Here is a 25,733-nt window from a genome sequence, read left to right as displayed (position 1 = left end):
AGAGTCAGTAAAGCAGAAGAGAGAATATCGGACTTAGAAGACAGAGCACAGGAAAACATACAGAAAAACCAAAGAAAAGAAGAGGAAATATACTGTTTGAGTACTCGTTATAGCATTAAATCTCAATGTACAGCACATTAAGGACAGAGATCCTACATGAGGAGTAAGTGCACAGTGACTCCTGTTGTTGACTTTACAAATTGACACTCCTGTTTATGGCATCAGTAATCTCCCTTTGCTCCAGTCATGAGTTTCCAAGGCTATGGAAGCCTTTTGAGTTCACCAACTCTTATCTTATTTAGACAAGGTCATAGTCAAAGTGGAAGTTCTCTCCTCCCTTCAGAGAAAGGTACCTCCTTCTTTGAAGACCTGTTCTTCCACTGGGATCTCACTCACAGAGATCTTTCATTTAGGTTTTTTTTGTTTGTTTGGTTGGTTGGTTTTTTTGCCAGAGTGTCTTGGCTTTCTGTGCCTGAAATACTCTCATGGGCTTTTCAGCCAGATCCGAATGCCTTTAGGGCTGATTCTGAGGCCAGAGTGCTGTTTAGGACATCTGCCATTCTATGAGTCTGCTGTGTATCTCGCTTCCCATGTTGGATCGCTCTCCCCTTTATTTATTCTGTCAGTTAGTATTAGCAGGCACTAGACTTATTTATGTGATCCCTTTGACTCTTAGTCCTTTCATTATGATCAATTGTGAACTGAAATTTATCACTGGGACTAGTGAGATGGCATTGGTACATGCCACCTTGATGGGATTGAATTGGAATCCCCTGGTATGTTTCTAATTCTACCATTTGGGGCAAGTCAGCTTGAGCATGTCCCAAATCATACATCTCTTCCCTCTCTTATTCCCACTCTTATGTTTAACAGGGATCACATTTCAGTTAAATTTCAACACTTAAGAATAACTGTGTATTAATTACAGAATTAAACCAGTAGTATTAAGTAGAACAGACAAAAAAAATACTAAGAGGGATAATGTATTAAGTTGTTCATTAACAGTCAGGGCTATGCTGATCAAGTCACCGTTTCTCATAGTGTCCATTTCACTTCAACAGGTTTCCTTTTTGGTGTTCAGTCAGTTGTCACCGATCAGGGAGAACATATGGTATTTGTCCCTTTGGGACTGGCTTATTTCACTCAGCATGATGTGTTCCAGATTCCTCCATTTTGTTGCAAATGACTGGATTTCATTGTTTTTTACTGCGGTATAGTATTCTAAAGAGTAAATATCCCATAATTTCTTTATCCAGTCTACCGTTGATGGGCATTTAGGTTGGTTCCAGGTCTTGGCTATTGTAAATTGTGCTGCAATAAACATTAGGGTGCAGACCACTTTTTTGTTAGCCAATTTAAGTTCCTTTGGGTAAATTCCAAGGAGTGGGCTGGCTGGGTCAAATGGTAGGGTTGTCTTCAGGTTTCTGAGGAATCTCCAGACTGACTTCCATAGTGGCTTGACCAGTTTGCATTCCCACCAACAGTGGGTTAGTGTCCCTTTTTCCCCACATCCTCGCCAGCATGTGTTATTGGTAGATTTCTGTATGTGAGCCATTCTAACCAGGGTGAGGTGAAACCTCATTGTGGTTTTGATTTGCATTTCCCTTGCTTTATGACCTAGTATGTGGTCAATCCTAGAGAAGGTTCCATGCACTGCTGAGAAGAATGTAAAGTCTTTAGATGTAGGATTGAAAGTTCTGTAGATTTCTGTTAGATCCATTTGGGCAATAGTGTCGATTAAACCTGCTGTTTCCTTGTTGATCTTCTGTCCGGGTGATCTGTCTATTCCTGAGAGTGGAGTATTGAAGTCCCCCAGTAATATTGTATTGGAATCTAACTCTCCCTTTAATTCCCTTAACATATCTTTTAAATAGACCGGTGCCCTGTAATTAGGTGCATATACATTTATAATAGTTACATCTTCATGTTGAATTGAACCCTTAATCATTTTATAGTGCCCCTCTTTGTCTCTCTTAACAGTTTTTGTATTAAAGTTTATTTTGTCTGACATTAATACGGCTACACCTGCTTTTTTTTGGTTTCTCTTGGCATGCAATATCTTTTTCCAACCTTTCACTTTCAGTCTGCATGCATCTTTGTTAGAGAGATGTGTTTCTTGTAGGCAACAAATAGTTGGGTTTTGTTCCTTAAGCCAATCAGCCATTCGGTGTCTTTTAACTGGAGACTTAAGTCTATTAACATTTAATGTGACTATTGATACATAGTGACTTTGCCCTGCATTTTCCCGGAGATATTTTCTAGTATATGCTTTGAGCTTCCCATGCTCTTGTAATGGTCGGTTTTCTTCCTCTACCTTCTTTCATATTGATGGCCGTGTTTCTGTGTTTCTGAGTGTAGCACATCTTTAAGTATCTTTTGCAGGGCCGGACGAGTGGCAGCAAAGTCTTTCAATTTCTGTTTGCTATGAAAGGTCTTTATTTCACCTTCATTCACAAATGAGAGCTTAGCAGGATATAATATTCTGGGCTGGCAATTTTTCTCTCTTAGCACCTGTGCTATGTCTCGCCATTCCATCCTAGCCTGTAGTGTTTCTGATGAGAAGTCTGCTGTGAGGCTGATTGGAGATCCTCTGAGAGTAATCTGACGTTTCTCTCTTGCACATTGTAGGATCTTTTCTTTATGTTTCACTGTGGTGAGTTTAATTACAATGTGTTGTGGTGAGGATCTCTTTTGGTCATGTGTATTGGGGGTTCTATAAGCTTCCTGTACTAGGATGTCTCTGACCTTCTCCAAACTGGGAAAGTTCTCTGCTAGTATCTCACTAAAAAGGCCTTCTAATGCTTTCTCTCTCTCCATGCCTTCAGGAACTCCATGAACTCGAATGTTGGTTTTTGTAATACTATCCTGTAGATTCCCAACAATATTTTTTAGATTTCTAATTTCCTCTTCTTTTCTTTGGTTTGACTGCATGTTTTCCTGTGCTCTGTCTTCTAAGTCCGATATTCTCTCTTCTGTTTCACTGACTCTGTTTTTTACACTTTCTAATGTGTTTGTCATTTGATCTATTGAGCTCTTCATTTCATTTTGATTTCTCTTCACTATCACACTTTCCTGTTCTACTAGTTTGTGCGTTTCATTTTGATTCTTCCTTAAAATTTCATTTTCACGAGAGAGATTTTCAATCCTGTCCAATAAGGATTTCTGTAGTTCAAGGATTTGCTTTTGAAAACTTCTAAATGTTCTTATCATAAATTTTTTGAAATCCGTATCTTGCATTTCTTCTATCTCATCATCTTCATAATCTTGGCTTGGGGTGTTTTGTTTCCTTGGAGGCGTCATAGTGTCATCGTTGATCTTGTTCCCTCGATTTTTGTGTTTGTTGCTTGGCATTGTTAATTCTTCTTCCCTCACTGTGAGGTTTTTTTTTTTTTTTTTATACTATGTCTGTGTTAAGTGGACTGCCTGCTGTTGGAGGAGCCTTGGAGGCTTGAGATGGGTGTGGCCTGAGAGCTCTGCTTGGTTCTTCCGGGTTATGGGTGTGCAAAGGTGACACCCTCAGTTTATGCATGGTAAATATCTGTCTCTCTCTCTCTCTCTTTATTTTATTTTATTTTATTTTATTTTATTTTTTTATTCATGAGGTAAGTAATACCGCATGGCTGAGCAGAACTGATGGTATTTAGCTTCTGATCTCTGGCTTCTACCCAAAGAGTCTGTGCCGGCTCAGTTTCTCCTGTGGACTCCCACTGGGTTGCCTAGGCTACTGAATTGTTAAGCCTCAGTTCCTTAGCTCTCCCCTTTTGTTATGTATATCCCGAGTGGGACCTGCTCTTTGTCTCTTGCAAACTCTTGCAAGGTTGGCGGAGAGAGAAACTTGTCTGTACCAGTACCCCCCTACACCTTTTTTTTTTTCCTCTCTCCTGTAGTCAGTCTGGTGAACTTTCCCGCCTCAAAACCCGCTTCCCTCTAAAATTCTGTCTGCCGTTTCCCTGCCAATGTCTCCGGTTACTGAGCTCACCTCCCCTTCCAGCGCCAATGTGTAGACTCAGAGCCCTGGGAGTCCCTGCTCTCCCTGCTGGTCGTCTGTGTCACATCCACTCCCCTTCCTGCACTGGCGTGCAGACCCTGCGGCTCCCACAGCTCGGCTTCCAAGCAGTGGGCGACCTTGCTCTCCCAGTAGGTCCTCTGAGTCAAAGCCACTAGATCCGGAAGAGTTTCCTCTGCAATTTTTTTCCTGATCCTTTTTCTGAGGCTACCGTAACTCCACTTTTATTAAACTAAATTTTCCCGGACTATCGGTGCATGCCCTCACTATTCCGCCATCTTGGCTCCGCCCCCCACATTACCTAGTATCATAAATTTTGTGTTCACTTGTCTCCACTTTCCAGAACAACGTAAATAAGATACGCTTATCTATTTCTTGGGAGTCTGATAGACCATGGCCAGAAAACCATCTAGGTATGCCAAGTTTTTGTTTGATTTTATATTTTGGTGGGTTAATCTTAGCTACTTATCAATGTTTTTTTTAACAGTTTCAAGTCTGTTTTTAATTTCTGTTGAGTCAGTTTTGATAAGATGTATTATTCTAGGAAATCGTCCATTTTACATTGGTTTTTAAACTCTGGGAACACGGTATTATTTTGTGATTTGTCCCATTTTAATCCACTTGTACTTGTGTTCTTTTTCATTACAGATGTGGGTATGTTTGCCTTGTCTTTTTAATCAATCTTGCCAGAGCTCTACTGTACTCATTGTTTCAAAAAAAACCAGTATTTGGCTTTGCAGATTTTATCTACATTCACCTTTGTTTTCTAATTTCAGTAATTCCTACACATCATCTTCATCTGCTGGAATCTGACTTAGCTCATGTTTTTAATTTTCTGTTTTAACATTTACATTTAGAATATAAACTCCCCTCAACATATTCCTCCTTTTGTTGCGCTCTTTTCCCTAATTCATCAGCAAATCTCGCCAATTTTCTTTCTAAAGCACATCTCAGACCTACCTTCTGCCCAGCTTCTGGTTCAGATGACACAGATTAATCACTGTATCAGCCCTCTACAGCTCAGACCTCTACATCCAAGAGTCACTTGCATCTCTCTACACCCTCAGATCCAAAACTGAACTCACCAGTTTTCCTATCAGTTCCACCTGACTCTTCCCTCTGTATTTCCCCACCTCCATACAGAACTTGGGGGAAACATTCTGAACATCTTCTGCCTTGCTCACCATAGCCAAGCAAGTACTAAGTGCCAAAGACTGTTTCTTTACCCTCTTACTTCTCTCTGCCTTCCATACCCCTCTGCTACTTGCTCATCACTCCCTTATGACTACTGCCCCAAGCCTCAACTGGATCTTCCCATCAGTTAAATCATTCATCTTCCATGCTGCTGACTTCTGAATGCAAATCCGATCATGCTCTGCTTAACTCTTTCAGAACTCCAAGCTCCTTAGAATAGCAGTCTACCATGAGCTAGGGCCTATCTGCTTCTCAAAGGGCTTGCCCCTACACCCCTACGTCATCTACTTGCAGTGCCCCAAATGTAACAGACATGTCACAGCCTCAAGTCAGAGTCCTCTGGTCCTCCTGACTTTTACAAACCACACCCCACTACCTCACTTCCTACCTTCCAAGATTTGGCTCAGGGGTTACCACCTCTGTGAAACTTCCCCAGATCTTCCCTCCTGTGCCTTGGGAAGAAGTGAACAGGTTTACATTAAAGTCCTCATTATAGTCTCTGCAAAGTTCTCACAGAGCCTGAAATATTCTACTATAGTTGCCTTTATAGATGTACAGACTTCAAAAAGTTCATACACAAACAAAATCAACTTTATTTTTCTATGAACTTTTAAAGTACCCTCTTATGTCGACCTTCTCAACCAAGCTATAAACTACTCTAAAGGGCAGATACTTGCATCTAACTTGCCTCTAATTTCCAATATCTAAACACAAAATATGTGATTTTCAAATGTAAGCTCATTAAATTAATCAAATGAGTCCAAGTTTAAATCATAAACTAAAGAACAATCTAGAAATGATTCCAGTTGAGATTAATAAGATTCAGAAACAAAAACATCAACAGTAAATCATTATTAAAAAAAAAAATTGTCGGGGGCCAGTGCCGTGGATTGCTTGGTTAACCCTCCGCCTGCGGCACCAGCATCCCATATGGGCACCAGGTTCTAGCCCCAGCTGCTCCTCTTCCAGTCCAGCTCTCTGCTGTGGCCCAGGAGGGAAGTGGAGGATGGTCCAAGTGTTTGGGCCCCTGCACCCACATGGGAGACCAGGAGGAAGCACCTAGCTCCTGGCTTTGGATCAGCACAGCGCCAGCCATAGCGGCCATTTGGGGGGTGAACCAATGGAAGGAAGACCTTTCTCTCTGTCTCACTAACTCTACCTGTCAAATAAAATTAAAAATAATTTTAAAAACTTGTCAACAAAATTTGTCTATAAAAATAAATTGGATCAGTCACCACCTAGAACTACAATTATAAACCATTCAGAAAAATGATAAGATATATGCATCAAAGTTCACTTCTAGAGAGAACTATCATTCATTAAAACCATGTCACAGGACTGGCGCTGTGGCATAGGAGTATATGTAGTGCCAGCATCCAATATGGGCGCCAGTTCGAGACCCAGCTCCTCCACTTCAATCCAGCTCTCTGCTATGGCCTGGGAAAGCAGCAGCAGATGGTCTAAGTCCTTGGACCCCTGCAGCCACGTGGGAAACCAGAAGAAGCTCCTAACTCCTGGCTTCGGATCAGCCCAGCTCCAGCCATTGCAGCCAATTGGGGAGTGAACCACTGGGTGGAAGACCTCTCTCTCTCTCTCTCTACCTCTCCTTCTCTCTCTGTTTAACTCTGATTTTCAAATAAATAAATCTTTAAAAAAATAAATAAAACCATATCACATCAGAATATAAATGCCTAGTTATATCAAAATAAATACCCACAATTTAGCAAATACTGTCAACATAAACCAACTTAATTTAGGAAAACGTCCAGAGTAGACCAACAACTATAATCACTATAAAAGTATTTTAAATACAACTATTAAGAGTTCAAATATTAAGACCTAACTGGTGAGACCCCAGTGGAAAGAAGTGGTCATCAAAGAAGGGTGTACCTTTCTCTGAAAGGAGAAGAGAACTTCCACTTTGCTTATGACTTTGTCTAAATACTGAAGGACTTTATGGATTCAAAAGGCTTCCATGGCCTAGGCAGCTCAAATCAAGCACCTCAGGTGATCACTGATGTCATACACCAGAGTGTTGTTAAATTAACAACTAGAGTCACTGTGCACTAACTTACCACGCAGGACCTCTGTCCTCAAAGAGTTGTATTATAATTATGTCTAAATGTTCCCAAAGGATATATCATTCTTGGGTGCTTCTTTAAAGTTAATTAAGTTTCTTTTAAAAAAATGAAATTAAAAAAAAGGAGTTCATATATTTCACAAATTTGAAATTTCCTTTCTAACATGCCAAGTATTTTCATATAGGGAATTAATCAAAGTTAAATGAATTTATTTCCTCTGTAAAGAGTTATGAGAAAGCTTCTATAATCTTTTCAATAAAACTGTTATGTTTCATTAAAGAATAAATTAAGCTCTGTTTGGGGTAAAAAGAAAAAGGGAGAAAGCATTCATGCCAGCTCCAATTATGGTATTCACCACCATGGAAACAGAAATGACCAGGCTAGAAGCTGCCTCGGAAAATCCAGGGATTCAAGGTACACAGACCACGACCAAAAGGCAATTTCACAAGCATGTGAAAGCATGGGATTAAAGTCCATAAACACAGTTCAGGGCCAATGCTAAACATCCGGCAGTGGTTTAAGTACACAAAAGGCAAAACCAAGATGGTCCCAAAGATGTTTCAATAGACCTACAATTTATCAGAACACAACTGCTTAAACGAATGCTGGGTGGAGGGTGGGGAGGGCACAGGTGATGGCTCAAGTACTTGCCTCCCTACCACCCATATCGGAGATCCAGACTAAGTTCTGGGCTCCTGGCTTTAGCCTAGCCCAGCCCCAGCTATTGTGAGCATTTGGGAGATGAAGGATGGAGTATTTCTCTCTATCTCTCTGCCTTTCAAATAAATTTTTTTATTGAAAGGCAAAGTTAGAGAGAGAGAGAGAGAGAGAGAGAGAGAGATTGATTCTCCATCGGCTGGTTCATTCCCACAGTGGCCAGAGCCAAACCAGACCAAATCCAGGAGCTTCATCCTGTCTCCCAAGGGAACTGCAGGGGCCCAAGGACTTGGGCCATCTTCCACTGCTTTCTCGGGTGCATAAGCAGGGAACTGGAACAGAAGTGGAGCAGCCAGGAACAGGGGCCCATATGGGCTGCCAGCATCATAGAAGGCAGCTTAACCTACTATGTCACAACATTGTTACCATCAAATAAATTAAGAAAAAAAAAGTTTAAAGAAATGTTTTAAGGGAAGAGTTGTTACAAACTTTTTGAAAACCAAATTGACCATACATATCAATAGAATACTATTCTTAGAAACTAACCTGAAACACTCATCACTGAAAAGAGATTTACCCGAACAGTTACACCAGACATGATCAGAGCAGGAAAAAATGGAAAACTAGATGTCAAACAAAAGCAGGGCACTGTTCAAATAAAATGACACCTCCCCAGTAGGAACAAAATGCAGCCATTAAAAACAGGATCTAAAATAACGTAAGAGGTGGATGTTTGCTCTAACAGTTAAGACCCACATTAGAGTGCCTGGGTTCTACTCCCAGCTCTCAATTTCCTCATCCTGCCAATGCAGACACTGAGATGGTCAAGTAAGGGGTCCCTGCCACCTAGGCGGGAAACCCAGACTGAGATTCAGCCCCTTGGCTTTGGCCCAGCCAATCCTGGCCACTATGGGCATTTGGGGAGTGAACTAGGAGACAGGAGCTCTCTGTTTCTGTCAAATAATCATTCCCCCCAATCCTGCCCCCAGCTTTTTGACTAACAATCCTCTCTTGGTACCCAGAGGGGACTGGTTTCAGGACACTCCTCACACATATCCCTAAAGATATCAAAATCCAAAAATACTCAAATCCCTTATTTAAAATGGCATCTGGCCTATACACATCCTCCCATATATTTTAAATCATCTTGAGATTACTTATAATACCTAATACAATATAAATGCTATGTAAATGGTTGTTATACTACATTTTTAAGGAAGGGGGAAGGAAGGCTGTATATGTTCTGTAGAGACCCAAGCTTTTTTTTTTTAATAAAGATTTAATTAATCTATTTATATGAAAGGCAGAGTGACAGAGAGAGAGAGAGAGAGTCCATCTGCAGGGTCACTCTACAAATGTTCACAATGATCAAGGCTAGGCAAGGTCAAAGCCAGAAACTCCATCCAGGTCCCCCATGTGGGTGATAGGGACCCAAGAACTTGAGTCATCATCTGTGCCTCTCAGGAGCTTTAGTAGGAAGTTGGATCAGAAGTAGAGTAGCCAAGATTTGATCCCAAGCAGGATGCAGGTGTCCCAAGTGGCATTTTAACCAACTGCACCACAATTCCCACCCAGATCCAAGTTCTTAAAAAATATTTTCGACCCAGATGGTTGAATATACAACTATAGGACCTATAGCTATGTAGAGGTGACTCTATACAAAATTAAACTATTTCAAGGTAAGTATGAGAGAGAGAGGGAAAGTACTTACATAGCTATATATATATATACATATATATATAGTCAAATGTAAACAGTGGCTATCTCTATCTGGTGAGATTATAGATAGACAGATAGATATTTTTTAAGATTATTTTATTTGAAGGAGTCACAGAGAGAGGGAGAAAAGGAGAGGGAGGAACAGAAGGAAAGAGAGAGGAGAGAGATCTTCCATACACTGGTAGATTCCCCAAATGGCCCAAGCTGAAGCCAGGAACTTGGAACTCCATCCTAGTCTCCCACTAAGCTGGCAGGGACTCAGGTACTTGGGTCATCTTCCACTGCTTTCCAAGGTACATACTAGGAAGCAGGACTGGAAGCAGAGCAGCCAGGACTCAAACTGGAACTCCAACATGAGATGCCAGCACTGCAGGCAGTAGCTTAATCTGCTACACCACAATACCAGCCCAGTTTTTCTTCTTTCTTTAAAATCTCTATAATGAATATGTACTTCCTTTCTAGTAATTTTAACAATAAAGTATATAAATATAAATAATCCCCAAATTATAGTACCGGTCTGGTGGTCAAAATAAAACTTCATAAAATTTTAATTGTTTATTTTCTCCATTAACAGAGGTGCTACATAGGGAAAAACAGGACTTAACAGTGATTTCTTAAATCAAAGTACAGAAAAAGAAAACAGAAACGAGGCCCATCCTGCAAACTGTTCTGGACCTAAGGAAGGTAATCCTGAATTTGCAGCAATCTGTACTTAGGGAGCTCTGTGAGAAACCCAACAGCACAATGGGAAAGCACATTTAGAGCTCCTCCAGATGGCTGGGCATGGTGCTCCCAGGGCGGGAGGTGCACAGTGTTCTCAGGCAGGTGTGGCCTCTTCCACTGGGTGGAGGAAGAGAGGCCAGTGGAACTCAAAGGGCACCCAGGATGGGAAGGTGTCTTGCAAGGCAGGGAGAAGTTCCGGACAAATAAATGAAGAGTATGAGAAGAAAGGATTCCTGCCTCTCTCTGTTCTTTTAAAAGTACTCAGGGTGGGTAGCACTGTGGCACAGGGGGTCCAGCTGCAGCTTGGGACTTGAGTCTCACCTCTGCTTCTGGTCCAGCTTCCTCCTAATGCACTCCCTGGGAAGCAGCAAGTAATGGCTCAAATACTCAAGTACATAGGTCCCCTGCCACCCATGTGTGAGACCCAGATAGAGTTCTGGGCTCCTAGCTTTGACCTGGCCCAGCCCTGGCTCTTGAGGACATCTGAGGAGTGAAACAGAGGATGGAAGATATCCCTGACTCTCCACCCCACCCCCTGCCTTTCAAATAAAATAAAATAAAACAATTCTTTAAAAGTATTCATGGGAAGCTTGAGCTCTGCACCATCCTCCATCTGTAAGATCACAGGTATCTCCTGAACTGTACTCTTGCAGGAAAAAAATCATACGATAAGGAAGTAAGAACAGGAGGAGGGCACTGGGGCATCAGTGAATACCACTAGTCCAGAAAAAAGGAAAAGGGCTTAAAGGCTGACTTCTTACCATGTGAGGAAACAAGACACAGCTGTCAGGAGGAAAGACCCTAGCAAAAATGGACACACCCCCCTCCAGGGACCAACAAAAGCAAAACAACATAATTTTACAACTTGACTATTTTATTAGAAAAAGAAGTAGGCCGGCGCCGCGGCTCACTAGGCTAATCCTCCGCCTAGCGGCGCCGGCACACCGGGTTCTAGTCCCGGTCGGGGCGCCGGATTCTGTCCCGGTTGCCCCTCTTCCAGGCCAGCTCTCTGCTGTGGCCAGGGAGTGCAGTGGAGGATGGCCCAGGTGCTTGGGCCCTGCACCCCATGGGAGACCAGGAGAAGCACCTGGCTCCTGGCTCCTGCCATCGGATCAGCGCGGTGCGCCGGCCGCAGTGCGCCGGCCGCGGCGGCCATTGGAGGGTGAACCAACGGCAAAGGAAGACCTTTCTCTCTGTCTCTCTCTCTCTCACTGTCCACTCTGCCTGTCAAAAAATAAAAAAATAAAGAAAAAAAAAAAGAAAAGAAAAAGAAGTAAATTAGTATGCACTATGCCGGGTACATGGGGTCTTTCATAATTTCTCTCCCTGTCTCCAAAGTCCATGTACTTTATTTATTTATTTGGAAGGCAGAGTGAGAGTGAGAGAGAGAGAGAAAGGTCTTCCATCTGCTGGTACACTCCCAAAATGGTCACAACGGCCGGAGCTGGGCCAATCCGAAGCCAGGAGCTTTTTCCAGGTCTCACATGTGGGTGCAAGGGCCCAAGGACTTGGGCCATCCTCCACTGCTTTCCCAGGCCATAGCAGAGAGCTGGATTAGAAGTGGAGCAGGTGGGACTCGAACTGGCACCCATATGGGATGCCGGCACTGCAGGCAGCAGCTTTACTCGCTATGCCACAGCACCAGCCCCAGTCCACGTACTTTAAAGCAGACTACATGGCTAGTTGTCCAAGTTTAAAACTAATTTTATTCTCATTTCAAGCTAGCTTTACTCTAAACTAGTTTTAAACTAAGGTCTTCGGACTGGAGCGGGATTCCACAACTGACTTTTTTTTTTAAGGAATTCTTTTATTTATTTGAAAGACAGAGTTACAGAGAGAGGTAGAGCCAGAGAGAGAGAGAGGTCTTCCATTCCACTGGTTCACTCCCCAAATAATGGCAACAGCCAGAGCTGAGCTGACCGGAAGCCAGGAGCCAGGAGCTTCTTCCAGGTCTCCCACGCGGGTTCAGGGGTCCGAGGAGTTGGGCCATCTTCCACAGCTTTCCCAGGCCACAGCAGAGAGCAGGATCGGAAGAGGAGCAGCTGGGACAAGAACCGGCGCCTATATGGGATGCCAGCACTGCAGGCTGGGGTTTCAACATACTGCAACACACAGCACCAGCCCCCTTAAATAGTTTCATTATGTAACCTAATTTATTTTCATTTAAAGTATATTAAACCACTACCTATGACCCAGACCAAAAAGTGCACCTCACAGGCTGAACAAAATCCCCATTCAGCTTTATACTTTCCAGTTTACACTAAATGGGAAATTCTTTAAAAGTCTCCTATAAAGCCAGAGCTGAGAGAGTCTGGGGTCAGCGAGGAAGAGGGGGAGCAAAGCACGCCCAAACTAGTTCTATGCTAAAGAGAGAATGGCAGGAATTCCTGCCTTGCTGTAGGAGAGACTCATTTTAGTGTAAAATTTAAAGTAGCACTTCTCACATATTCTGCAAAGTTGGAGACATCTGAAGGACGTTAAGGCCAGGGATTGCAAATCCTGAGCCTAATTAAGAACAGAACACAACACAGTGACAGATTATTTAAGCCTTGGCAGAGATGAGAATGCCCGCTGGCATGAAAGAAACCATGTGCCTGTTCAAGCATTCAGCCGGCCCTTCCCAAGCACTGAGTAGGGACCATCCTTCCTCCTCCATCACAAAGCAGCAGGCATGGATGGGAGAGACCTTCAGGGAGACAAGTGGGAGGCAAGGCAGACAAAGGAAAACTTCAAGAGCTCTGGAATCTCTGGGATGCTATATTCAGAGTCTAGGTTGTCAGTATCTGGCATGGAGTTAGCACCCTCTTCCAGTCCCTAGGCAGTCCTCATCTGTCACCAGGCCACTCCTTCCTTCTCACTTTCAAAAACTGATGTTCCTCTGAGCTCTGTCTGGTCCTCTCTGTTCAAGGGGCAGCTACTCACTCATGGCTCCATGCCAACTTTGTTCCTCCAGCTCCAAACAGCCACCTCTTGGTGTTCTCTTCTAAATGACTCACAGGCACCGCAAACAAGCAGGACCACAACTTAACACAACTTCTCAGCCCCTCCTTTTAATGAAACAAACAGCCATCTACTTAGTGACCCCTACCCACCATTCATTCCTGCTGTCCTACCAGTTACCAAGTCCTGGCATTTCCACCTCAAAAGCAGCTCTCAGGGTAGGCATCGTTAGGCACCTACATCCCATGCTGGAGAGCCAGTTCAAGTCCCCGCTACTCCATGCTTCTAATCCAGCTTCCCGCTAATGTAGCTGAGAGGCAGCAGACGATGTCCCAAGTACTTGGCTCCCTGCCACCCATGTGGGAGACCCAGATAGAGTTCTAGGCTCCTGGCTTCAGCCTGGCCTGGCTCCAGCTGTTGTGGGGAAACTGGACGAGTGAACCAGCAGATGAAGATTTGTGTCTCCCTCTGTCACTCTGCCTTTAAAAGAAAAAAGAAGCTCTCACTCCATCCCCACTGACACTGCCTGCCTCAGTCAAAGTGAACAATGCCTCTTGCTGATGGGTTCTCATATCTACAATGTTGTTTCTGTAGCCTTCCTACCTCAGACAGTGCCTGCACCCAGGGGGTGCTTAGCAATACTGTCTAACACCATCACTTGCTTTCTTAGAAGTTTTTGCACACAGTAGATGCGGTCCCTACAACATCTGCATTTTACAGATGGAAAATTAAGGCACAAGGAAGTCAGCTAACTTGCCCAGGATCATACAGGAAGTGAACATGGATTCAAATCCAGTAGGCCTCCAGAGCCCATGCATTAACTACCACTGCTACCTAGTAAATGTTACAGGTTTAAACAGCAGCCAATCCACTCAAATGAGATACAAACTGGAGAACATCCATATACTCCTGCAATCAAGACAGCAGTAGGGGAACCAGTGCTGTGGCATAGCAGGTAAAGCTACTGCCTGCAGTGCCAGCATCCCCTATGGGCACTTGTTTGAGTCCTGGCTGCTCCACTTTCTATCCAGTTCTCTGCTATGGCCTGGGAAAGCAGCAGAAGATGGCCCAAGTGCTTGGGGCCCTGCACCCGCATGGGAGACCCAGAGGAAGTTCCTGGCTCATGGCTTCACATCAGCATAGCCCCAGCTGTAGCAGCCATCTGGGGAGTAAGCCAGCAATGGAAGACCTCTCTCTCTCTCTCTCTCTCTCTCTCTCTCTCCCCCTCTCCTCTCTCTGTGTAACTGACTTACAAATAAATAAACACATCTTAAAAAAAAAAAAAGACAACAGTAGGAAGCCCCTTTCCCTAGGGTGATAAGAGGCAGATACCAGACTCCAAGGGCTATTCTTAAAAGCTACAACTTAATACGTGCTATAATCCCAGGCACCATGCTAAGTGCTATACATATGTCATATTTTTCATCCTTGTAATACTGCTAGGCAGATAACACCACCCTCATTTTACAAAAGAGGAAAGTGAGTCAAAGAGGTTCAGTAATTGGTACAAATCACACTGCATATAAATGGCAGAGATGGAATAATTCACCTGACCCCAAAAAACATGTCGTCAATCACAACACCAGGGTTGCTAAATGTCAAATTGAAAAAAAAAATTTCACTTGGCACAGATATATAAAGTGTGTTTTAGTCACCAACTTCAATAAAAGCACAATTAAGATCAGGTTTTTGGGGCCAGTTTTCTGGGCACTGGGGCGTATCAAGTAAAGCTGCTGCTTGCAGTGCCAGCATCCCATATGGGTGCCGGTTCGAATCCTGGCTGCTCCACTTCTGACCCAGCTCTCGCCTATGACCTGGGAAAGCAGTAGAAGACAGCCCAAGTCCTTGGGCCCCTGCACCCACATGGGAGACCCAGAAGAAGCTCTTGGCTTTGGAATCAGCACAGCTCCATCCTTTGCAGCCAACTGGGGAGTGAACCAGATGATGGAAGACCTCTCTCTCTCTCTCTCTCTCTCTCTGCCTCTCCTTCTGTGTATAACTCTTTAAAATAAATAAATAGATGGTTTTTGGAAACTTAAAATGTTTGACTTACTTCATCTCATTGCAAAGGGACTCTTGTCACAGCGCTCTTTCATCAGCATGCAGAGCAAAGGCTAGCAGAATCTTCTGTAAATGGATGCTTGCTTCTGACTCTGCTACAATTCACAGTGCAGAAGACTCTTATATAGCTCAGAAAATTATTAAAAGAGAAATTACAACTGAAATCATAAAATTTTGGTTGCTAAATATGCAACTTAGACAACACCAGTATTCCCATAAAGGAACAATACATCTGATACAGTTACATGTCTGTAAACAGATTTTTCTAAAATTCAGACTTCAGCCATATTTGTACTCACATTGTTCCATTTTTTAAAAAAGATTTATTTATTTATTTGAAAGAGTTACAGAGAGAGAGAGAGAGAGAGGAGATAGATTTCCCATCCGCTGGTTCACTCCCCAAATGGTCGCAACAGCCAGGGCTGAGCCAATACAAAGCCAGGAGCCAGGAGCTTCCTCCAGGCCTCCCAGCTGGGTGCAGAGGCCCAAGTACTTGGGCCATCCTCCACTGCTTTCCCAGGGCCATTAGCAGGGAGCTGGATCGGAAGTGAAGCAGCCGAGACTTGAACCGGTACCCATATGGATGTCAGCACTACTTACCCCAGCACTGCTTTACCCCACTATGACACAGTGCCAGCCCCTGCATTGTTCCATTTTTGACATCATAACAAAAAACTGGTAACTTCCAACATGCCCCTCTTTTTAAAAAAATAAATTCACAAGGCAGGAAAATGGGCATTTGGCACAGCAGTTAAGACACAGCTTGGGACACACACATCTCCTATGGGGTGCCTCAGTTGGAGTCCTGGCTCCACTTTCAATTCCAGCTTCCTGCTAATGCACATCCTGGGAGGCAGCAAATGATGACTCAAGTGCTAAGTCCCTATCACCAAGGTGAAAGACCCAGATACAGTTCTTAGCTCCTGGCTTCGACCTGGCCCAGCCCTGGCCATTGCAGAAATTTAGACAATGAACAAGCAGATGGAAAATTTTTCTCTCTCTTTCAAATACAATGAAAGTAAATAAATAAAACTTTAAAAAATAAAAAAATAAAATAAATTTACATGGGGAAGGTATTTGGCCTAGCAGTTAAGATGCCAATGCCTGCGGCCAGCGCTGTGGTGTGGTGGGCTAAGCCTCCACCTGTGGCACCTGCATCCCATATGGGTGCCAGTTCAAGTCCCGGCTGCTCCTCTTCCAATCCAGCTCTCTGCCGAGGCCTGGGAAAGCAGAAGATGGTCCAAGTGCTTGGGCCCTTGCACTCGTGTGGGATACATGAAAGAAGCTCCTGCTTCTTGGTTTCAGATCAGCCCAGCTCTGGCCACTGTAGAGTTGCGACCATCTGGGGAGTGAACCAGCAGATGGAAAATTTTTCTCTTTCTCCCTCTGTTAACTCAACCTCTCAAATAAATAAATACATAAGTGTTAAAAAAAAAAAAAAAAAAAGAGGGCTCCTTTAAGAAAAAAAAAAAAAAAGACGACGCCAATGCCTAAGTTCAATACCTGCTCCCAGCTTCCTGTTAAAGCAGAATTTGAGAGGCAGAAATGATGGTTCAGGTAGCTGGGTCCGAGCCACTCACATGGGAGACTGGATTGAGTTTCCCAACCTGCAGGGTTCAGCAAGGCCCAGCTCCCAGCCATTGCAAGCATTTGGAGAGTTTGTGCTCTCTCTCCCTGCCTTTCAAATAAATAAAAGAAAAACAAAAAATAAATTCACAATTGCCCAAGACTGAAAATCATTTCTTTGTTCTTTAGTTTTTGACAAATTGTTGGCCATTTTTAAAAGCACAATTTATTTAAAGTACTCCCACATTAAAATTAAAGGATGCGGGATTCAGCTAACAGATATTTAAGAAAAAAGTCATGAAATGTCAGGGTTAAATGAAAGCTAAAGAGTGAATATTAAGTGTTATCACTTCCAAATTCAGTATAAAGACCGGGAAATATTTTGAAAGTAGCACCACAGTCCAATGGAAAAGAGAAGTGCTTCAAAAACTATGTTGTGAAGTGCCCACTATTAAACTTTGGTATGTAATCTATATGCAGAAACAGCACTACAGACCTCTTATCAGATTTGCTTTGTACCCAGGAAAAATAACTTAAAAGATTCCCGTGTTTGGGGCTGGCACTGTGCAGTAAGCTAAGCTGCTGCCTATGACACCAGGATCCTGTATCAGAGCACCAGTTCAAGTCTGGGCTGCTCTGCTTCCTATTCTGTTCGCTGCTAATGGGCCTGGGAAACCGGCAGAGGCTGGCCCAAACACTTGGGCCTCTGCCATCCATGTAGGAGACCAGAGTGGAGTTCCTGCCTCATGTCTTTAGCTGTACCAGCCTGGGCCATTGTCGCCATGCAGGGAGTGAGCCAAAGGATGGGCGATCTCTCTCTCCCTCCCTCCCTCCCTCCCTCTCTCTCTCTAGATATATATAAAAATCTTAAAGATGCCTGTGCTTATCAAAATATCTGTAAATAGAAAATCAATTTGCTAAGAACTCTTCCTTCCATTTCCCTTTTCAATTTAATTGGAATCTCAGAGTTTAAAAAAAAAAAGTTTTTTTTTTTAAGCCCTCTTACGCGGTCATGGAATTATCGTCACATCAGTGCTAACAAAAGCATTCCACAGATCTGCCATCCCTATTTATATTATACTTGTGTCCCTGGTCAGGGCTCTTTCAGATGCTTGTCTGTAAAGAGGAGGAGATAGAGCAATGGGTAGAAGGAGGAGAAGAGTCGAAAGAAGCATTAAAACAGGCTTCGGCATTTTTAAAGAAAGGTTAAGACCGCCGCCAGGGAAGTGCCAAAATTAGTCGTTTTCCAGAGCGATTATACAGCACCCTGATTGAATGGCTTCACAGGTTCTTCCACAATCTGGGTAAGAGAAACAGCCAGCCTGTCTGTGAAGTGCATGAGCTGCCATTTAAAACACTCAGGAGACAAGTAAAGGGCTTGCCACTTAGCACTTGACCATAACCACAGCTGCTGAGACCATATTGGAGTCATGCTCCTGCAAATGAAACACAGGCACGGACACCAAATTTAATTTCCTGGCTGTTAATCCCAGACAGGAATGACAATCAGCATCCTCCCCACTGTCCTTCAAGTAAGTTAAGCACTGCTTCATTCCACCAGCTGCTTAACAGAACAAGGACAAACTCGTCAAACAAAACCAATTCTTTAGCCAGAAGTCTAACAGAAGCCAGACCGGGTGACATTTGTTTCTTTGTCCTCCTTAGAAAACCATGTAATCCTCACCCAGCTGCTTCTGCCAACACTGCTAGACACCAATTACCCAGCTACCCAGTCGGGGTGCTCTTTTACCAACTGGCCCCAGTTCTTCCCCTGCAGCTAATTCTCAGTGTCCCCCATCCTCCTGGTCCACCTCAAAGGTTACTTCCTTTACAAAACTTTTCTGACCCTAACCACAACAAAATCCGTAACAGCTGGTCCGTCCCTATGGCAACTGAGTCCTGCCACATTTTATAGCCTATTACTTTCTCTAAATTCCTCACCAGCAGACATTATATTTGCACTTAGCTCTCACAGCCCCCCAACCCCGCAGCAGCTGCAATTAAGAGCCCCCCCACCCCCAGGTCTCAGCATTTGGCGATCTCAGTACCCAGACGCAGGTGATGGACCGAATACCAGTTCACCTCAATCACGCCACAGAAATTCTTCCAGGCCCTTGCCTACACGGTCGACGTGGCACCTCCACGAAGTATACCTAAGGTGCACGACAGATCCATTTCCCTCCAGAACCCTCAAATGAACAAGTTCGGAAGGCGTTCTTAACCAGTTAAAGCACTGACAGGTCACATCAGTGCTAACCGCTCAGACCTTAAACTGACCACGAGGGTGCTACGGGGCCAACACCAATGTAACCAATCCTCAGCACGTGTGGGATTCTTCCCACGACCTCCCAGGGGTGGCGCACCTTGGAGACAGGTAAGCGGCAGGTCAGGGGAAGACACCATCATTCCAAAGCAGAGCACTGTTCATCGCCCAGGGCGGGCTGCGCTCTGCCAGCCGACAACTCAGATACCAGATTCTCCAACAAAGGCGCCCTCACCAGCTGTTCAGCGCTTACGCCGTTCAGGAAATTCAACACGGCACAAGAGGCCTAGTTTAACTCTCCACGGTGCCCATCAAGGGAACTGAACCATGGGCACGGAGACTACCTTGAACTCACTCCTCGTTTCACTTAGACATGAAGACAGGCAAGAATCCATCCGATGTGGACCTCACAGGCCCGCCACACACACAGAGTATCTCTATTCCATTCCAGTGTTCTGCACACAACGTGTCTCCCTCCCAGCTTCTGTCTCAGATGTCTAATTAGCTAGAGGAGATAGAAACGCAAACACTACCCAAAGTCAAACACGGCAAACGACCAATACGCTCGGCGTGCCAGATCCGGATACCCAGGCCTCAGTTCCACCCGTGCTCAGTCCCGCCGGTTCCACAGCGGGTAGGGAACCCTCGCTCCGGGAATGCAGACGAACAAACCCCAGCGGCGGGTGACCAGGCCGAGGCCCGCTAATGCGGGGCGACCCCTTCCCAGGCCGGGGGCTGCAGCCCTGAGGGGCAAGGAGGGAACTCGGCACGCGCGCAGTCCCGACAGAACCCCGACCCCCGCCCGCCCCGGCTCACCCCGCCCCGGCGGGCAGCGGCGCGCCCCGGGCCCAGCCGCGCCAGCTGCTCTGCAGACGCCCCGCGACCGCGCCGACTTCACTCGCGGCGGCGCGCGGCGGGCCCGGGGCTGCTCGGCAGCATCCTCCCCGGCGCGCCGGGGGCAGCGTCCGGCTCCGCTGGGCCGACGCGAGGACCAGAGGCCAGCCCGGCTCCCGCCGCCGCCAACACAAGATCCGCTTGGACTCCGGTAGCCGCGGTTTCCGGGTCGGGGGGCGGGGAGGGGAGAAGCCACCGCCAACGCTGCCGTGACCTCTGACACCTGGCGTTTGACGGCGGCGCGGCCGGGACAAAATTCTTCAGAAGCGAACGGCGAAGACCCCGCCTCCCCGCCAGGTCACGTGTGTGCGGACTGCGTGGGCTGCTGGATGTACGTTTGTAGCTCTGGGTGTGAGTTCGGTGAGTGCGTCCCTACCCCGTTCCCCTCTGTGGATCCGTACGTATCATCTACCTTGTCTGCAGAAGTGTGTGCGGTGCGTGTATGTGTATCTGTATGTTGTTCTGTGTGGTGTGTGTTCCTGAGTATATATGTTCATGGTGTGCTTGTGCGTGCGCACTCCATGTATGCAGTGTGTCTGCACTCGACGTAGAAAGTTGTGCGTGTTCATATGTGTGCTTTGTCTCTGTGTAGATAATATAATTTTGTACAACCGCTTTATACCTTAATTTGGCGTTATTCAGAACACTTATTAAAGTTAGCTTCTCTTGACACTATAATATCCTGGAGAAACGCTTGCAAGTTTGCCCCCAGGACACATAATGTTATAGCGGTACTATTTGTGGTCGCTAAAAATTGAGTAAAAAAGAAAAAAAAAAAACAGGCGTGTATACAGTCAGCTGTGAAAATGGTCTTTAGTATATTCGTGTATCACCAGATACAAGACAGCAGTGGAATTACTGAATACAGTTCAAATGATTATGGGTCTCAATCTCAAGATGTAACATTGGGAGGGAGCAAATCACAAAATGATACATCACAGCATGATTCCATTCTATAGAATTCCAACACACAGGAATCTAACCAGCATATTGTTTAGAGATGCATCAGCCGTAATAAGAAGATGCACAGACTTGGCCTAGTGGTTAAGACTGGGGCGAACATGCCCACATTCTGCAATGGAGTGCCTGGGTTCCCTACCCATTGGCTCCCAACTTCAGTTTCTGCAGATAAAGATCTTGGGAGGCAGAGGGAAGTGATGGCTCAACTAATTGGGTTCCTGGCACCCTCACACTCCCCCCCCCCCCCCAGGAGACCTGGATTCAATTTCCATCTCCTGGCTTCAGTCTAGCAAGGAGCTAGGCTGCCTTTCTCTCTCTCTCTCTCTCTCTCTCTCTCTCTCTCTCTCCCCCCCCCTCTTTCTCTCCCTCTCTCCCTCTCTCCTATCAAAAATGTAAATAAAGATGCACAAGGTTTGTTTTTAGGGGATGGGGTGGGGAGGCAGACACAAGTACTTCAAAGACAATGGAAAAAGTGGTCTTTTTCTTAGGAGTTCACAGTTATTTACTGAATTGTTATAAATACTGTATATTTACTCAAAACAAAAAATACATACCTATTCACCAGTGAACTATGAAGTTGTTAGGTGTGCAGAAAATGGCCTATCACATACAAGTTGGAGGCAGTACTAAGTTGCTGAACTATCTTAAAATAGTTCACATCTAGGAGATACTGCTACGATGTGACTTATTCAGTCATGAAGGAGTCCTTCACAAGATTGACAGTAGGCCCCAAACATATCTTTTTTTTTTTAAGATTTATTTATTTATTTGAAAGCTAGAGTTACACAGAGGCAGAGGCAGAAAGAGAGGTCTTCCATCCTCTGGCTCACTCCCTAAATGGCCACAATGGAGCTGTCCTGATCCGAAGCCAGGAGCCAGAAGTCAGGAGCTTCCTCCAGGTCCCCGACAAGGGTGCAGGGGCCCAAGAACTTGGGCCATCTTCTACTGCTTTCCCAGGCCATAGCAGAGAGCTGGATCAGAAGTAGAGCAGCTGGGATTTGAATTGGCACCCATATGGGATGCCAGCACTGCAGGTGTTGGCTTTATCCACTACGACACAGCGCCAGCCCCCTTCTGTCTTTCGGCAAGGATATCTATCAGTCGCTTTCAGACAGCCTTCAGAAGACTCTGCTTAGCTTCCAGTAGAAAGTAATCCACCCGATGAAACTTCTATCTCCAAAATCACACCTTCAAGCTTAAAGCTGCTGACGGCCTTCAACTCAACACAGAGAGTTTGGCAAGAATGTCCATCCAACCCTTGAACAAGTGCAGTGGCCAAGTGGTCATTTAGATGCCTATTTACAGTTTGGTGAATATGAAGTAAACGTGGTTTGTAAAAGTGGAAGAGTGTTGTATGAGGAGTGTTGTGTGAGTGTTGTGTGTATTTTGGCCCATTTTGATGACTGTAGCAAACACATGGGCAAGCTAACCTTATAAATTAAAAGTCTAGTCAACTCACAGTTCTGGAGGTGCAAGGACATGACTCTGGCATCAGCCTGGCTCTGGTGGAGGACCTCATGGCAGATGGGAAGAACTTGTGCAAGAGGGTAAGATCTCATCACCAGACAGGAAGCCAGAGAGCAATCCAAGCTCAGGCTCACTCTGATAACCACTGGCCCTTGAGAGAGCATAGGGGTCCCACGAGAGCTACATTAATCCCTGCTGAGGGCAACTCCTGGTAGGCTGCACCTCTTCAACATTCAACACCATTTCCTAGCACCACATTGAGGACCATGCCTGATCATATGAATGCCCTGGTAGACATGTTCAAGCCATATCAAAACCATAACACTGTCAGAAGTTAATAAAAATAAGTTTTGTCAGGGCCATTGTTGGCACACAGCAGGTTAAGCTGCTGCCTGAGATGCACGCATCTCTATAGAAGCACACCTTTTTTAAAAAAGATTTGTTTATTTATTTGAAAGTCAGAGTTACACAGAGAGAGGAGAGGTAGAGAGAGAGAGGTCTTCCATTCGCTAGTTCATTCCCCGATTGGCCGCAATAGCCAGGGCTGCACTGATCCGAAGCCAGGAGCCAGGAGCTTCTTCCAGGTCTCCCACGTTGGTGCAGGGGCCCAAGGACTTGGGCCATCTTCTACTGCTTTCCCAGGCCATAGCAGAAGGTGGATCGGAAGTGGAGCAGCTGGGCCTTGAACCGGTGCCCATATGGGATGCCGGCACTGCAGGCGGTGGCCCCATCCACTACGCCACAACAGGAGGCACACTTCTATTCCAGCTCCCTGGTAATGTGTCTAGGAAAGCAGCAGATGGTAGCCCAAGTGTTTGGGCTCCTGCTACCCATCTGGGAGACTTGGATAGAATTTCAAGCTCTTGGCTTCAACCTGGTCCAGCTTCAGCCATTGCAGCCATCTGGGGACTGAACCAGTGGATAGAAGATTTCTCTCTCTCCCTCTCTCTCTCCTTCTCCTCCCCCTCCTCGGAGAGCAGGAGGCTTTGGCTGGAGGTGGGACTTGGGGTCCAGTCCTAGCTCTGCTGCTCCCTCTGTATGTTGCAAAGCACCCTATACCTCACATCCTTCAATCTTTACCATAAGTTCAGTGGGACCAGCTAACTGGACTCAGTGAAAAATCCTCCAGATACCATAAAGAGAAACCGCTGTGCTGCGGTTTGGGCGCAGTTGGTGCCAGCCTCTCAGTACTATTTATGAATAATAATGAGAATGATGGGTTACACCTGGCTTCAGGGAGACCCCTGGAGGGTTTTCTGGTTGAGACTATATATGTAGCAGGAATGTGTCTGTGACCAGCATGATAGAAAAACCCCCAACAGAGAATCCATTTGGAACTCTCTGTTCCAAGGTGCTCCCTGTGCATCCTGGTGATTCCTGATCCAAAAGAGGACTGGGCTTTGTCTTGTCTCTTATAGAAGGAGGTTGAAAGGCATTTGCACTTGACCTCTCTGGAACTCTCACCATGAAACAGCCTGTGGCTCTGATTTACTCATATGTTTGTACTTTAATGTTGAAGCTATGTTGTTGTTGTTTGTCCTATAATAAACTAGATTTATTTACATTGGCATATTGAGGTCCTGTGAGTCTTTTTTAGTTACGGAACCCCATAAAATCCTATTTAACAGCCACCAGTAGTGAGTTGGTGTTACAAGTAGGATTTAGTGTAAGACTTGTGACTCATTCTTCACTGAAAAGTGGCTAAGGCATTATAAGGATACTTCAAAAGGTTTGTAGAAAGTGGAATTGGGGGGCAGAGGAAGGGTGGTGCTGTGGCACAGTGGGTTGCAGTGCCAGCATCCTAACTGGATGCAAGTTCAAGTCCCAACTGTTCCACTTCTGAACCAGCTGCCTACTAGTGAGCCTGGGAGAGCAGCAGAGGATGGCCCAAGTGCTTGGGCTCCTGCACCCATGTTGGAGACCTAGAGGAAGCTCCTGGCTTTCCATCAACCCAGTTCCAGCCATTGAGGCCATTTGGGGAATGAACCAATGGATAGAAGACTCTCTCTCTCTCTCTCTTCCTCCCTCCCTCTCCCTGTAACTCTGCCTTTCAAGTAAATAAAACATTTTTTTTAAAAAAAGGAAGTGGAATTAAAAGATAATTTCATTCTGGTATAAAAAGTTTTGAAATACAGGCCTAGTTTTTTCATAATGTGAATTTTCCATGAACTTCTTGCAAATCTCTTATATTTAGAAGGAAAAAGGAATGATTCTAATAAAAGGCATCGAAATTAACAAGCTACCGTTGGTTTGAAATAGGTTAGACTGACATCAGATACTAGTAATTAAACTTTCCGGCAAAATCTGGAAGCAAATGAGTCTGAGCCTCAAGAACTAGAAAAATGGATCTGAAAGGAACAGCAAAGCAATCTCAGGCCCACTAAAATTTCAGCTCCATGGTTGCTGCTTTCAGCACTAGCAAAGTGAACATGAAACCAGAATTTGAGGTGCCATAGGATATCACCGTGTGCTTATTAATAAATTCCCAGTATTAATAAGCCCGGGTGGGTTCTTGCCTAATATTCAGATAATTCTGAATACCACTATAAATGACCAAGGCAGCATTGTACATTTTTAAGCTTTTATTCAGTGCAAAAGATGCATAGGAGAGTGAAGGCCCTATCTATAGGAGAGAGGTAAATCTAGGTTCATACTGAGTACCAGGAACCAGCTACGTGGAGGACCGTCTAGCCCAGGACGCATGGGGCTGGTGGCCCAAAGGCCAAGCACCCTGGAGGCACAGGGCCACCCATTTCAAGCCCTGTACTGGCAAAAGGCCAAAGAAAGGAAGGGGCGGGCACACTGTGTTCCAGGCTTTTAATCCACTTCCAAAGGGGCATGGTTAATTAACCTGATTGGCCAGAGAATGTTCAGGTGTGGCCAGGTTGGGGAATGAGGTCACACAGGGGCGTGGTGAAGGTGTGGTCTTCCAGCTCACAAACCTACTTCAATTTTTTTTTTTTTTTTTTTTTTTACAGGCAGAGTGGACAGTGAGAGAGAGACAGAGAGAAAGGTCTTCCTTTTGCTGTTGGTTCACCCTCCAATGGCCGCCGAGGCCGGCGCACCGCGCTGATCCAATGGCAGGAGTCAGGTGCTTATCCTGGTCTCCCATGGGGTGCAGGGCCCAAGCACTTGGGCCATCCTCCACTGCCTTCTCAGGCCACAGCAGAGAGCTGGCCTGGAAGAGGGGCAACCGGGACAG

At 45.2% G+C, this 25,733-nt stretch overlaps 1 protein-coding gene across 3 annotated transcripts in view; it reads right to left on the bottom strand.

Annotated features, from left to right (window-relative positions):
* The window catches only part of TMEM248 (transmembrane protein 248), a 46,204-nt gene extending 25,900 nt beyond the window's left edge, over positions 1–20,304 (bottom strand). Inside the window, exon 1 of one of the 3 annotated variants that reach the window (XM_017338226.4) lies at positions 20,027–20,304. The gene's annotated coding sequence lies outside the window, so the exon portion shown is untranslated. Of the gene's footprint in view, positions 1–15,373; positions 15,472–19,743; positions 19,996–20,026 lie in introns of those variants that run through there. The other 2 variants (XM_089321529.1, XM_070064759.2) reach the window with 2 other exon arrangements.
* Positions 20,305–25,733: the final 5,429 nt, after the last annotated feature.

This window comes from Oryctolagus cuniculus, chromosome 19, assembly GCF_051225735.1.
Source record: "Oryctolagus cuniculus isolate XC-2025 breed Fujian yellow rabbit chromosome 19, ASM5122573v1, whole genome shotgun sequence".
Taxonomy (NCBI): Eukaryota; Metazoa; Chordata; class Mammalia; order Lagomorpha; family Leporidae; genus Oryctolagus; species Oryctolagus cuniculus.
Note: the sequence above shows the minus strand (reverse complement) of the source record. Positions and strands in the feature narration are given on the sequence as shown.